Source organism: Planococcus citri, chromosome 5 (genome assembly GCF_950023065.1).
Source record: "Planococcus citri chromosome 5, ihPlaCitr1.1, whole genome shotgun sequence".
Classification (NCBI taxonomy): Eukaryota; Metazoa; Arthropoda; class Insecta; order Hemiptera; family Pseudococcidae; genus Planococcus; species Planococcus citri.
Window position 1 is genome coordinate 68858314 of NC_088681.1, and position 15879 is coordinate 68874192.

Below are 15879 nucleotides of genomic sequence, written 5' to 3' on the forward strand. Positions count from 1 at the left end.
CCCATTCAATAATTTTTACTGTAATCGTATAGTAAAAATTATCATTTTAATAAATTTTGCTATAGGTACCAATAGTAAGAATCATTTTGTTTTAATAATTTTTACTAATTCATGATAATAAAAATTACATGTTTCAATTGTACAAAAATTAGTTTAATTACTCATTTTGAAGTAATTTTTAAATTATAAGTAAAAAGTTAAAAATTATTTATGTCAAGGTAATTCTTACTATACTTATGGCTATAGGTAGACAAAAAATTAATGAAATGAATTTTTAGTTAGCAAATGATATCATAATTCATAACTCAATTTCAGCATCATTTTTGCCCCATTATCATGTACTACATAAGTAGGTAACTCCAAAGCATTGACCTATCCAATTTTCCTACGAAAAATCTGTCACCTACCTACTTACCTCACGGGGATTCGAACCTGGGTCCCTAAATTTCCTATTCCTACCTACGTGCCCTAACCACTCAGCCACGAATTCACTACGAGGGTTAGGGCATTAAAATAATATATTTGTTTGGTAAACGCCCCACCAAACCACTCCCACTTGGAATTTACAGCTAACAGACCAGGGGTGTAACAGGGTACAATGAAACACAGCTGGTGATGGAATAGACTGGGTGTATAGCAGGGTACAATGAGCGGCAGGTGTTCTACAAGTCCCCTTTTCCCTTTTTTAGGATTTAATGCATTAAAATAATGAACTAAAATTGCAATTACTCAGCAATTACCCATCCGAATTGAATGAAAATAAATCTATACCCTCCGCCTTAATGATTCTCAAATGGTGTCCAATAGGTACGAAAAACGGTTGGATAGCTTAAGAGAACATTCATTGTAATTGAAATTTCAATTTCTCAAAGCGAAACCAATAGTGTGGTACGCACACTAAAAAACTGCTTTTTGCGGAAATCTGCAGTTCTGAATTTTTTCACGTTAAATTGGAAAAACTCGTGATAGATACGAGTATATGTACCTACGTAGTCTAGATTTGAAGCTAAAATAATTTTTTCTTATTTGCCAAAATCCAAAATTGTCTAAATAACAAATTAAGTCTACCTTTTTGTAAAAATTGGAAAAAGTCCTACTTTTGCTAAAATTGTAAAAATCTTTCGGAAGAAACCTGAAATATTTGCTCTTCTTCCAAAACTGCAGAAAGTTTTGCTCTTTTTACAAAATTGCAAAAAAACATAATTTTTGGATTAAAATTGCTAAATTTTTGCTGATTTTTCAAAATACATATACGTTTGAATATACCTTCCAAAAAATTGCAAATAATTCTGGTTTCTGCGTTAATCACAAAAAATTCTAGTTTTTGCCGAAATTGTTAAATGTATTTTATCAATCTCAAAATTGCAAAAAATTCTACAATTTTGCTACAATTGTTACAAAAAAAGGTGCTGTACCTATTCTCAATCTAAATTGTAAAAAAATCCTGTTTTTTTTTGTCCTTATTGCAAAAAAAAAACTGATTTTGCAATTTGCATGAAATCTTGCTCGCACTATTCTAAACTGCAAAAAACTTGATATTGCAAAATTCTTGCTCTTCTGCTACCTATTATAAACTTTAAAAAAAAAACTTATTATCTGAAAATTTCAAAAAAGTTTGCTTGTATCTAAATCTCAAATAAATCCTGCTTTTTGTAAACAAAAATTTCAACATACAATGCCACTATTTCACCAAAATCAGAAAAAAACGGATTCTTTCAAATCTGGGAAAAATTCTGTTTTTTGCTTCAAAAAAATCCCGTTTATTGTAAAAATTTTGTAAAATTCTGCTTTTTGTAAAAATTGAAAAAATCGCGTACGAATTTGTATTACCAAAATGAAATTCTTACCAAGCTCATTCACATCGCATAATTTTCAACTTCTCTTTCGATACGTCGAAATATTACTTCAATATATTTTTTCATCTCTTAACTCCACTGGTAAATAAGGGTTCTATATAGATAGTACTCGTAGATGCTCGAAAGAGTACAGCGACCTATACCTACGATGCCGATAAAATGTAATTAAAACTGCCGCTTCAAAGAATTATCAGCTATAATCGTATATAAAAAGTTTTTCTTTTTTATGCAGGGCCACGGCTGAGACTTTCTTTTGTATATAACCACGTGCTTTTATCTTTTTTAAAAAGCCAATCATCTAGGTTTTTTTCCCTAAAGGGCGAGTCTGTTCTTAAACGCGGCGCGGTGTGTTAATTGGCGAACAAAAAGTATGAAAAGAAAAAGGGTACTGCAAAAGAACTTAATTGACGCCCCTTTGGCAAGTCGACCGTCCGCGTCGCTCGTCACCCTAAGGTAAACGAAAAGTGTACCTTCGATGATGAAGTTATCGCCGCCGCCTCCGTTTAATTTTCATTATAGTTTAAAGCACTCTGCTGCTACTCATCACGAGAAAAAGCAGCATCTCGCAGCAGATATGATCGTATGGTGTAAGAGTTGTGTAGTGAGAATCGGTAATGTGATTACTTTTTTTTTCAAGTTTATTCGCGGTGGTGGTGTCGGAATCGTATGAAGGGTGGAATTTTCTTGCTTTTTTTCCCCGTTGGTAGATTTCGATTATCGATCGCGAATATACGAGTAGGTATACGAGTGTGTTGGTGATGGTTTTATGTACATTAATGAAGAATATACTTATACTTAACCGAGAGTATAGCGTTATTAGTGATCCCTTTAGGCGTATGTTCTCGCACACAAAGACCCCATTCGTTTCGCTGAACCACGTCAGAAACGCTCTGCCAATCGACGGATGTGGCATGGAATGGAAATTAACGAATGCCCAACAGCTAATGTTGAGAATCGAGATACGTGAACGTGTGAGAAAGATGCGTGTATAAGGCTAAGTAAGGGTTTAAGTTGAACTGTTGCGGTAATACGCGATATTGATGGAGAAATACGCGAGCTTTACTCGCAGGTATGGTGTAGAGAGTAGACCTATACTCGGGTCTTAAATTTCGCAAGACGTGGTAATCTAGTTTTACATCTTTGAAAGACGTGTAAACTCGAGTTACGATTACGAATTTCAAATTACCTTAAGACGAGCTTAACGAAATTCAATGGGTCTTTTTGTGTTGCAAGATGATTTTACAATTTTTCATATTTTGGGAGTGTGCAAGAGAGGAGAAAGTGTATCGCTCGTGCTGGGTTCGTTTGTGTGGTTGAGCTTTTGAGACATGTGTTGAGTAACATCGTGGTGTGTTTTGAATGAGGTCGTTGTACTGAAGTAGTAATTTGTTAAATTGAGACGAATGGAAATTTTCCCAAGTTGGTCAATTCCTCAAATTATATTTTTTTGGAGGAAAATTATTTCTGAAATCATTCACAAGAAATTTTACATAGTTGTTGAGACGTCATGGTGTCAATTTTGGAGAAAATTTGATATTTTGAAAAAGCCCATTCCAAAACTCTCCTTGATGAGAATTTTCAGCTGCATTGATGATTTTATGGTTTCTTGGCGATTTTTCTGAAGATGGACAATTTATGCTATTTTAACAACGTTAAGCAAAATTGTATCATTTATTTTTTTAAAGGAAATTCACCTTAATTTTTTTGAAAATTCTTTGTGTGTTTTTGGCACAATATCGTTCAATTCCTGTACAATTTCATCAATTTTTCTTCAATAATTTTTTGTACTTTAACAAATTTTAAAATTTGTTTCAAGTTTCGCTTTTACTATCCGAGTACTCTATTTTTTTCCAGATTCATTCCATCATCGTAAACAAAATACTGTGTTTTTTTAATCAAAATTCAAAATAGAAAAAGTTTTGTATTTTTGACGAAATTGCAAGAAAATGGTTTCTGCCAAATTTTTGATTCCGAACCCCTGGGTCCTAATTTTTGATCCATAGTTACAAAAAATCTTGACTTTTCCCAAAATTTCAAAAAAAATCCTGTTTTTGTTTCAAAATTTTTTGCCAAAAATCCTGGTTTTTGTCAAATTTCTAATGCAATACTGATCTTTGATCCAAAATTGCTAAAAAAATTTGATTTACAAATAAAAATTGCAAACAATCGTGATTTTTGACCGGAAACTGCTAGATTTTCGGTTCCCAAAATTGAAAACAAACTTCTCAACTTTTGTAAAAATTGCAAAAATTCTGTTTTTTTGAAACCAAAATTGAAAAATTCTGATTTTTAACCTAAATTGCTGAATTGTGCCAAAACTATAAAAAAAAACTTTCCAAAATTGTGAATAACTTAGTTCTATTTTTTACCAAAATTAGAAAAGTTGCAAGAAATCTTTTTTTTTGTTTGTTTTTACTCAATATACCTAAAACCTTTTAATTTTTGTACTAAATTTGCTTCATTTTTGCTCATATTTGCACAAAACTGCAAAAAAAAAACTTTCAAAACCCGCGTAGCAAAAGCGATGCCAATGTCGATGGAAAAGACAAGATCTCCAATCCGTCACTTGTCGACACAACATTTGTCAACACCAATGTCGATACATGACAAGTGAAAAGTTGATATCAAAATCGACTGTTGTCTCCCATCATTTTTTGTCTCGACGAGGTCTGGACATTGGTGTCATTTTATTGAGTGTAAAAGAGGCAAATTTCATTGAAAATGTGCAAGATGTGCCCAAAACTCTTTTATTGATTTAAGTGAAATTATTCTCAAAAATATTTCACCCTAAAATTTTTTTTGGAAGAAAAAAACTTGCCCTGAGTAAGGATTGAACCCAGGTTTCCGCTGTCCTACTTGCTTAATCTGTCGCGTTCTCTAACCACTAGACCACTGCTGCTGTTGAGCAGAGAGGCGTGAAAAGAATATTCAGTCCATCTTATTATGAACTTAGAAAATTTTTGTATTGTGTTGTCGACTCAGACATCGACAAATGAGTCGACAACACTTCAAAATTTCTAAAAATATTTTATAGATCTTGTAATCAACGTCAACTTCCTCATCAATATTAACCAGGATGGTTGATGTTGATGATGACATGTTGTAGATAATTTTGTAGACCATATAATCGATATCGAAATTCAGGTCGTCTTGCCGATGCCAAAGTTGATGACAATTATTAGATCGACAAAAGTCACTACACAAGCATCAACTTTGGATCGACAAGGCGACCCAACCTGAATTTTTATATCGATCATAGGTCTACAAAGGTATCAATCAAATCATAGAAAGGTTTGAGATAATTCCGAATTTTGGGAATAAAACTTGAGTAATATTCCAAGGAGCCAGTCAACTGTTGTAATGCTTTAACACCTTTAGGAGCAAATTTTCCATTTTTGTCAGTATGAGTCTTTTCATACTTTTCAAAAAGATTTTTTCTCTGAGAATTTTTAATAAATTATTGTAAACGTAGTTATAGATTAACCCCTTTGTGGATAATATTCCGACTTTTTTCAGTCAACAATCATGTAAAATCATGTCAATACTTTTGTCGAGATGATCTCATCAGTGCTTGAAAAATAGAAAAAAACTCTCATTGGCCTCACATTGGGCGCCAATGAGAGATAATCTAAGGTTCTACAACTTAATACCTACATACAAATTAATACTTACGTCACAAGTTATAACTAAAGCTCTTTAATACAAGTATGGAAAAAGATTATGCTCTTAAGAAAGTCATAGCATTTTACGTATGTGTTACTTACTGCGCATGGCAGGTTGGTGTCGTCACGCGGTGGAGGTGGGTGGAGCAACCAATGGGGTGCAACGTTGTATGTGAACAGCTGATTTGATGCTTGCTCGCGCACTGCGCAGTACATAAAACTTACGTAAAATCCTATGACTTTCTTAAGAGTATAATCTATTTCCATACTTGTATTAAAGAGCTTTAGTTATAACTAACACCTCAACTTCTATGACAGGTTAACCAGTGTTACCAACATGGATCTCCCAATATCTTTCAAGTAGACACTTAAGGCATGGCAGTACATATATTTCAAAAGTTCTATTTTAAAAAGCATTCTACTTTTACCAAAATTGTGAAAATATTTTGAAAAAAAACTCATTTTCGAGGCAATGTTGCAAAAAAATCTTTCATTTTTTCCAAAACTGAAAAAAATCCATAGGTACCTAGTACCTACAAATTAGAAACCAAAATTGTAAAACATTCTACTTGTTTGCCAAAATTGCAAAAAAAAACTGTCTCTTAAAAATTTTAAAAAATTTTACTATTCCCCAAACTCTAAAAAAGTCCAACTGATTTCACAGTTCAAAAGGGCATTGCAGCTTAAACTTTTTAGAAATTTTCAAAAAATGAAAGTTTAACTTAGTATGTATAAGTGCTTTTAAAACCAAAATATTATTGTGTTGTAAGCACTTTAAAAATAAATGTCTTGTCTAGTCCCACATTTGTCGAAATGGCAGAAATCCTGTTCTATTTTTGATAAAAGCTGCAGCAAAAAAACACCTGATTTTTAAACAATTGTGAACAAACTACTTTTTTAAAGTACCTTACCTACGCAAAAAATTATAGCCTACTTACTTTTCCCCTCAAATTACCAAAAATTCTGCTTTTTTAAAACCAAGATTGTAAACAATTTTACTTTTTCGCCAAAATTGAAAAAAAAAACCTACTTTTTTCAAAAATTAAAAAAAAAGTCCCACTACTTACATATCAAAATGACAAAAATTCTGTTTTATTTTTGATGAAAATTTCATAAAAAACACCTGATTTTTAAAAATTGTAAACAAACCCTGCTTTTTTATAGTTTTTAAAAAATGATACTTATTTTCCCTTCAAATTACAAGAAATCCTGATTTTTGAACAAATTACTTATATTGCAAAAAATCTTGCTCATTTTCCAAAACTGTAAAAAATATCGCTTTTCCCAAATTTTATTCTTGGGTACATTATTGCAAAAAATTTTACTTTCTGTGTTAAAATTGCAAAAAAATTGCTTATTTTGAAATTACAAATAAATCCTACTTTTTTAAACAAAAATTGCAAAAAATGCTACTTTTTTGCAAAACTTACGTTTTGTTCATAAAGATCTCAAAAAATCCTGTTTTTTATGAATATTTCAAAAATAGTTACTCCGATTTATTATCAAAGTTTTAAAAACCTCAAATTTAAGCCAAAAATTTGGGAAATCCTGTTTTTTGTCAAAATTGCAAAAGTCCTGCTTTTCCTGAAACAGAATTGCAAAAAACTCAAATTTTTGAACTAAAATATTGCATGAAATCTTAGTCTTTTTCAAAAACTGCAAAAATGTTGTTTTTTTTCAAGATTTAGAGAAAATCTATATAATTATTTTTTTGGTCAATATTCTTAAAAATCCATCGAATGATCTCTGTCTATTTAGTAAGTAAGTATATTTCTCGCAAAACATAGCCATGGTTCGAATCTACCGAACTTTTCTCATTCTTCATCGTACGTTGTTTCAAAATGCATTATTCGCGATGAAACTCGTTGGGAATGTTGTAAATTCTTTAGGGTTTGATTCGAAACGCGTCGCATCGTGTCTTTCTGTCGCTTTAATTAAAATAGCGTTGCTAAAAAGTATTATAGAACGCTGTAGAGAATGGAGTTTTGGATAAAAACGCAGAAAATATACACTTAAACAAAAGTACCGGAAAGTCGATGAATCTTGAGTTGAATATAGCGTGAGATGAGTACACTATACTCTGGGATAGGGTCGAGAAAAATGTTGAGAAGGAGCGGGCGAGGGGTAAAGGGAACATGTAATACGAGTGTAGTATAGCGTTGCTGCAGTATCCTGTAGTAGCAATGGTTGTAGTGGTACTAAAACCCTGAAGTAGACGAAAAGGAAACGAGTGGAAATTACAAATAAATTACATCTAGAAGGTCCGATTTTCGTCGAATAATTCGCAATAAACTTATTTACTGTAGAAGTTGGCTTTTACGACTTATTTTTTAGTATTATCGGCGGCCCTTGAATACAAATTCGCTATACACGCAGAAATCTCCGTCCAATGGTCGTTGCCGGAGCGCCAGACAGCGTAGGAAATCGTAAAGCCGAGAGATATACGTTTAGATTATGGTAATTGACTCGTGATACTTGGTTTTATTTAATTTACTCTCGAAATTAAAAAAAAAAAAAAAGTAAGGAGAAGGCGAACGAGGTAAAAAAAAAAAGTATTCGCGAATGAACCCCTTTTTTTCTTCTCGCGTATACAGAGGTAATCATTATAGCGAGCTCGAATAGATTTATAGCCGATGTTAGAAGATCTGAGAATGAGAAAGTATGGCGGCGTTACGCCGACCTTTCCGTGTTGCGAAAAAGGGTAAAGGAAAGATTTGGCGGGAAACGAACGTGCTTAAACGCTCCATGTGGCCTCGCCGCTGCACTGTTTTTACAGTACATTGTACAATGTCCATCTGCAACGTTGTTGGTCGAGCTCGAGATGAAAAACGCGGAGAGAACATGGAGCGGTAAAATGTTCGATTATCATTGATTAAAAGCATTGCAGTACACGATGGCGAGCAACGATGCCTGCTAAGAAAAAGCCATCTATAAGATTCGACACAAGTAATCAGTTTAGCCCGAGCCCAAAATACATATTACCCGCTGAAACCCCCCGTGAAGATGTGGAAAACTTCGATTCGTACACACTATACACTAGTAATAGCATGTCGGAAGTTATTTTCAAAACTTTCTAGGTTAATGGGTAAATTTTCAATATAAGACGTATTGTTCGAACAAGGTGATTTGTTCGCGAGAATTGTCTCCTCCCCGAACACATTCCTCTCCGCATTGTTTTACCGAGTTTTTGTTTTTATTAAAAGCGAAAATCAATCGCGTGTGTTAAATGATGGTTTGTTTTTTGTTCGCATTTGTACCACACATCGAGCACATTTGCGTGTATTTGGGGTTTACAAGTAGATTTCGTCAACGTTTTGTGTACATTTGCATAATTTTTCTTCATTTTTATGTTTTCAGATGTCCCCGAAGTCGGTCGGAGCTCGTCATCGACATGCGATGCGGAAATGAAATCGAGGTAAGCAAGATAAATTGATTTTGATGTAATGAGATTCAAAACACGAAGATTGAATAGTGAATGAAAGCGTTACTTTTATAGCCCCGATTTCTTGCCCTCATTTTTGAAAATATTTTGTGCAGAAAAATTAGTGGCGAACTGGTCTATGATGTTGACTGGCGGTTGCCATGAGCCCCGAAACACCAAGCAAACCCGTCCCCTGAGGCCCCTATTATAAAATTGTGGAGTCAATAAATAGACTGATCTGATGTAAAACATTATTACCTCTAAATACGAATTTTTGGTAGCTTTTGCCCTCGCTTCGTTTGAGCTTCTATTAGTCCGACATATGACAATAGGAGTAATTGCAACCCCCCCCCCCGGTCGATCCTCCTGGACCACTTTTTTCTTGAAGGGGACATCCTAAGGAACATTATTAAGCAAACTTGTCCAAAAAAAAGTTGGCCTTACTTACAAAATGGCGGTCATTTTGATTGACAGGTCAGCCGAAATCGCGGATTTTGCGTTTTAATATAGGACTTGCACGAAATTTTTCAAACTTTACAAAGGTAGATCGAAAGATCATGCAAAAATGTATCTCCTGTCAAAATTTCAAGTGCTGAAGTGCGTTTTTCGATTTTTGGTGAATTTTTGAAAATCGAATTCAGGTCAAAAATGAGGGGAAAAAATCAAATTTTTACCAAATTGATCAAGAAAGCTGAAATTTGGGATATACCCTATTTTCGACATGCCAAATCGATTGGAAACGGTTTCAAACCGTTTTGAGCAGTTCTGGAGCCTCCAGCCGATTTTTTGTTACTCGAAATTCCCACAAAATTCCATCAAATCAGACTTGTAAAGCAGAAATTTATTCTAAAAACTAATTTCAATACGCTACGAAGTACTGCAGGTAAATTTCAAGTCATTTTAGGGCCTCCAGCGACTTTTTTGAAAATTACTGGAGCCTCCAGTAGATTTTTGAAATTTGAAATTTCCCCAACATTAATTTATTAAATGGAGTTGGCAAGCTGAAATTTACTTCGCAGACTACATTGTGGTTTCAAATGGTTTTGAAGCTTCCAGCTAATTTTAGGAAATTTCAATTTTTCAAAAAAAGTCATAGGCCTACAACCGTTCAAAAAGTCACTGGAGGCTCCAAAACGACTTGAAATCCACCAGCAGCCAACTTCGTAGCGTATTGAAATTAGTTTGCAGAATGAATTTCGACTCGCTATCTCAGTTTAATGAAATTTTGGGGAAATTTCATATTTCAAAAATCTACTGGAGGCTCCAGTAATTTTCAAAAAAGTCGCTGGAGGCTCTAAAATGACTTGATCCCACCTGAAGTCATCTTCAGAAGGTGTTGAAATTGGAGTGTAGAGTAAATTTCAGCTTTCCATCTCCATTTGATAAAATTTTGTGAACATTTAAAGTTTCAAAAATCTGCTGGAGGCTTCAGGAATTTTCAAAAAGTCGCTGGAGGCTCCAAAACGACTTGAAATTTACCTGTAGTACTTCGTAGCGTATTGAAATTAGTTTTTAGAATAAATTTCAGCTTTACAAGTCTGATTTGATGGAATTTTGTGGGAATTTCGAGTATCAAAAAATCGGCTGGAGGCTCCAGAACTGCTCAAAACGGGTTGAAACCGTTTCCAATCGATTTGGCATGTTGAAAATAGGGTATATCTCAAATTTCAGCTTTCTTGGGTCAATTTGGTAAAATTTTGATTTTTTCCCTCATTTTTGACCTTGAATTCGATTTTCAAAAATTCACCTTAAATCGAAAAACGCAATTCAGCACTTGAAATTTTGACAGGAGATACATTTTTGCAGGATCTTTCGATCTACCTTTGTAAAGTTTGAAAAATTTCGTGCAAGTCCTACGTTAAAACGCAAAATCGGCGATTTCGGCTGACCTGTCAATCAAAATGACCGCCATTTTGTAAGTAAGGCCAACTTTTTTTTGGGCAAGTTTGCTTAAAAATGTTCCTTAGGATGTCCCCTTTAAGAAAAAAGTTGTCCCGGAGGATCGACGGGGGAGGGAGGGGTTTGCAATTACTCCTGTTGTCATATGCCGGACTATATGCCATTGCAAAAAAGTACCATTTTTTTTGTCCAATAATTACCAAAAATTCGTAATTTTCCCAAAAAATAGTCAATCTTGCTTTTGGCCAAAAATTGTCAAAATTCTCAGTTTTTTGCAAAAAATTCTAAAAAGTGTCATTTTTTCCGAAAAGTGCTCAAAAGGCTTCCCTATTGCTGAAAATTCTAAGTTGATTTATTATTTTTAAAAATTGCCAAATTTTACTAATATTGCCAAGTTTTACTGAAATTGTCAAATTTTTTCTTCAAAATTACCTATGTAAAAGCCTGGCTTAGTATCTCTTTTTGCCAATAATTCTCGCAGTTTTTTTTTTTTGCTAAAATTGTCAAAATCTGCTTTTGGCCAAAAATTGTAAAAAAAATCCTCGCCTTTAAAAAAAAAGTCTAATAATTAGTCGTTCTTAAGAAAATGTTGATTTTCAACTTTTTAAAAAAAATTGTCCTAACGTCTTGCTTTTTTGCCAGAAATTGTCCATTCCTTTTGTTAAAATTGTCAGTCTCGTTTTATTTTTCCAAGGATTGCCTATTTTGTCAAAAATTGACAAAATCCTTACTTTGCCGCCAAATATTCGATTGTCAAAAAGTCCCAATTTTCTATCAAAAAGTTTCGAAATTGTGGTTCAACTTTTAAAAATTCAATACATTATTTTCTAATCGTGATATTCTATTTTTTTTGGTGATTTTTTGTCTGTATCTAACTATTTTGCTCGCTGCTTTTTTTCTTTTCAATTACTTTTTTTTTGAGCTTTTTCGGTTATTAAAATTACTTTGGGGGGGGGGGGGGTATTGAGTACAAGTCTTGCCCTCGCTTCATTTGAGTCTGTTTACTTTTCATTTTCGTAATTAAAATTTTTAAAAACTCATTCAAATTCTACAATTTTGGATCAAAAGAAATAAACAAATTTTTTCAAACATAGTCCGAATTTTTGAAAGCTTTTGCCCTTCCTTCGCTCGGGTCAATTCTTATGTCTAAACTAAAAAAAAATTCCAGTTTGAAACTTCCATGAATTCAAAAATTATAATAACAATTTTCTGATGAACCCAACTTACGTAGTATTATATGTATCAATTGGGCAGAATTATCATTTTATCTTTTATTTGTATGTATTTCATCTTGAAAACTCGATATTTTATTCGATACAACTGATATTTTTTTTCTCATACCAATTGGCAAATTTTCAGTCAAGCCCTCCCCCTCTCCCGCGAAAAAAATCCAACTCTGTACCGATACAGGCATTTTTATCCTTTAAATGGTCAATTCATTCGACTGAAAATGATTTCAAAAATCCAGTAGGTACCTAATAGGAGATTTCTTTAATTCCTCTCCTATCTACCTCCCAGTCTCAAGCTTGAAATAACTCAGCTAACGCAGCCAATCCATAAAATAGGATTTTTATTCGGGAAGAGAAAAAAAAACATTGCGTATTTATTGTCCCTTTGAAGACCACCTTTTCGTGTTGTTTTTTCTCTGCGCTGGTCTGAAAGAAAGAATTTTTGATATGAGTTGTAATTGTAAAGCAGGAGAAATGTTAACGTCTGTACCTCTCTCTGCTGTCTCCATCTTTACTTTTTTTTTCCTTCTCCCTTTGGAAAATCAAAATGAGCTCGAGCCATACTCGGTATACTCGTATACCGAGGCCATTAGTCATCCCTTGTTTCTTTTTTTGCGACGTGTATATCTAGCGTAGCGTCGAACTTGATTCCCCTCGTCATATATTTTGGTTGTCGAGCAAACACAACTAATCACAGTTGAAGGTTCTGGGTATACACACTTACACAGTATATACGAGTACATGCGATAGATGAAGAGAGTTTTCTCAGTTTAAATGTTTTCCTACGAGTACGCAGGACTTGTCATCGTCGTCAAACATCAGTAAGTTTTTTAATTTCCTTCTTGCCATTTTTTTTCTCCCTCTCTCTCTCTCATGTACACGTGTACGAGCATTCGGTATCGGTATGGCAAAAAAAGCGGACTTGGTCGTGTAGAAATTGAAACCAGCTGTCAAGTCGTGTCGTTGACGATGATTCGTTCGAGCGAACGGTATTTTTGTCGAGATTTTCGAGACGAAAGTTTTTGAGCGATGTGTTTGCAGATAGAATAGAGTTTTTAATAAGGTGTGATTTTCAACGTCATTTTGTCGAAAGTTTTCCAATTTTAACCCGCGGAGATACGATTTACATGTGTACCTTGACCTACGAGTTCTTGCTTTGGAGCATTGTGAAGTGTGGCTGATTTTTTTTTTTTTATTGAGAAACGTGTGTACGAATACCTGAAAATAGGCTAAACACGAGTTGAAAAAAGGTGGGTGTCTGATTTTCCAAAGTTTTAGTGCACCTAAAACTCCTTCAATGTACTCCTCAAAGTCAAAAATACCGATTCTTTGAAGTTTGTTTTTCATGTATTTTTTTGATTTTTAAGTCAAAAAGGTCAGTGCAATTCCAAAATTTGCAAAAATTGCTGCAGTGCTTATTTTTTACATAATTTTTGTAGGTCATTCACCTCCTTTCCTTCTCAGTTCGTCTCGAGATCCCAATACCCTAAACATGAGTGGAATGCTTTTCAATTTTTTAGTTAGAAAAAATTTGAAAATGAAACGATTTTGCCACTGAACTTTCCTTCACTATTTTTTGTTTTCAGAATTGATTTGTCATGACTCTGAAAAATTCGAAAAATTGATCAGGAAAATCATTTTTCTAAAAACATCGAATTTCCTATTTTTGGTGAAAATTTTAGATAACGATCAGAATCTATTTTTCTTCTGCGAAATTTCCTCTTTTTTGAGAAGAGCAACGAGGAAGATCTTTTAGATTTCATTATCGAGAGATTGCTTCTTGAACATTGTCTTCGAAACACCATTTTTTCGTACGCAAAATCGAACCTGATAATGTAAGCTGTCGGAAGTTACTCAACAATCCCCAAGATTCGAGAAAAAGTACACCTAATGGAAGATGAAACTGCGAAAAGAAATTTCGTTAGGTAAATTGCGCAGCAATGGCAGCGAATCAACACGTTGAAATGATGATAAAAGCTGTACACGATTTGTCAGCAAATACTACATACATATAGCATTACGTGTTAGTACAATACACATATGAGCAAGATAGGGCAGAGTCGGCAAGGCGAATATAGAGTAAGTATTTCGGCGCCAAATGTCACCGCTCGACTCGCTCGACGTTCATATAATATTTCTCGCGTATGAAATTTTAATAAACTCGAATACGCGTAACGTGTGCGCTGGTAATACCGAGTACGCCGCAGCTCTTTTAACAGTATTCGAATTATTTATTTGACAAAAAAAAAAAAAAAAAAAAAAAAAAAAGATGGAAAGGAAAGAAAAAAAACACAGCACACGCTTACAGATGTCAAACATCCGAACAAAATGGATGAATGAAAAAACATCCGAGATGTTTTCCGGTAAAAAATTTATTTTGCAGGTTTCGAAAAAGCATCAGAAAATTAGGTGTGTGACGATTGACTGACTGACGAGATGTGTCGATGACACGGGAAGAGTTGGTTGCCATCCGAAGCAAAATTATTACATGAGACGAAAACGTTAGAATAGAGATGAACATTTCGCTTCGGGCCAATCGTGTAAATATTATTGTACATATGACAGTTGCTGCTCGCATTGCTCAAATTATTGAGGTAGGTAAAGTCGACCTACGTGGGTACGTGCGCTAATTAACCGTCTGCTTCGGTCGTCCAGATATACCTTAAAGCTCGAAATGGCCCAGAAACCGAACACTTGGCGACTTGGTGTCATTTTCTGCATACGTGTTTCTATCGTCTCTTTCTGCGAGTGATGAAATTACGTACTTATTGTTGCGTATTTTCTATCTCGAGTGATGGTGATGTGTTTGACGATGTCAAATTACATATGATAACTTTCTCGTCACCATCTCGTATAGAAGTCCAAATGGAGGAAAAAATCTGCAATGGTAATGGTCAGAACGGATAATTTTCACTTTCAGTTATAAAGAACATTTGAAAATTAATTTTGGTATCAAATAATGAGGTTTAGAAATTACTGAATCTTTTTTTTTTGACATTTTTTCACACTGGGCGTGTATAATTGCCAGGATTTTTACGCCCAGTTTCGAGGGGTTAGTCTAGATTTGGTTTGAAAGATTGATTTCTTTGATGTATTTAAGAATGTTTTCCATCTGCTTGATATTGTCAGGAATTGTAGGGTTGAGGTCTGAAATGTTTAAGGATTGACGTTTTGTTTTGAGGGAGGGACAATAAAATAGAACGTGTTGAGTGGAGATTATTTCAGAATTACAGAATTGACAGGTGGGTTTAGGAGCTTTGGTGAACAAATGGCTGTGGGTTAATTTGGCATGACCACTTCGGAGGCGGGTGATTATAATTTCTTCTGATCTATTTAGGTGACTAAGGTGCTTCCAAGGGAGGATTGATTTTTTGTGGGTAAATAGTTCGTGATTTGTTTTTCGAATTCCATAGGTTTTGCCAATTGGAGTTTTGGATAATTTTTAGAATGTTAATAACGTCATCATGGGTCACAGAGAAAATTTTAGAGGGGGTGTCGCGGATTCGCGGTTATTAATTATATTTGGCTATGTTTTTGTTATATTTAAAGTTCGCGATCTCGATAATATTCGGCTGCTAGGTTTGTTATCTTGAAGATTCAAAAGTTTTTGTTATTGTTTTTATTCGAAAATAAATAGAGTACGAAAAGGGTTCGTATTGAAGCGATTAAATCAATCGCCCTTATTGTTGAATACGCGGATTCGCGGTTATTAATTATATTTGGCTATGTTTTTGTTATATTTAAAGTTCGCGATCTCGATAATATTCGGCTGCTAGGTTTGTTATCTTGAAGATTCAAAAGTTTTTGTTATT

At 34.1% G+C, this 15879-nt stretch overlaps 1 protein-coding gene and 1 long non-coding RNA gene across 2 annotated transcripts in view; one reads left to right on the forward strand and one right to left on the reverse strand.

Annotated features, from left to right (window-relative positions):
* kek2 (kekkon 2) overlaps positions 1 to 15879 on the reverse strand; it is a 597210-nt gene that overhangs the window by 575689 nt on the left and 5642 nt on the right. The gene's annotated exons all lie outside the window — the stretch shown is intronic.
* The window catches only part of LOC135846271 (uncharacterized), a 200407-nt gene that overhangs the window by 94440 nt on the left and 90088 nt on the right, over positions 1 to 15879 (forward strand). Inside the window, exon 5 of the long non-coding RNA XR_010558936.1 lies at positions 8876 to 8933. This is a non-coding gene — a long non-coding RNA (uncharacterized LOC135846271). The remainder of the gene's footprint in view (positions 1 to 8875; positions 8934 to 15879) is intronic.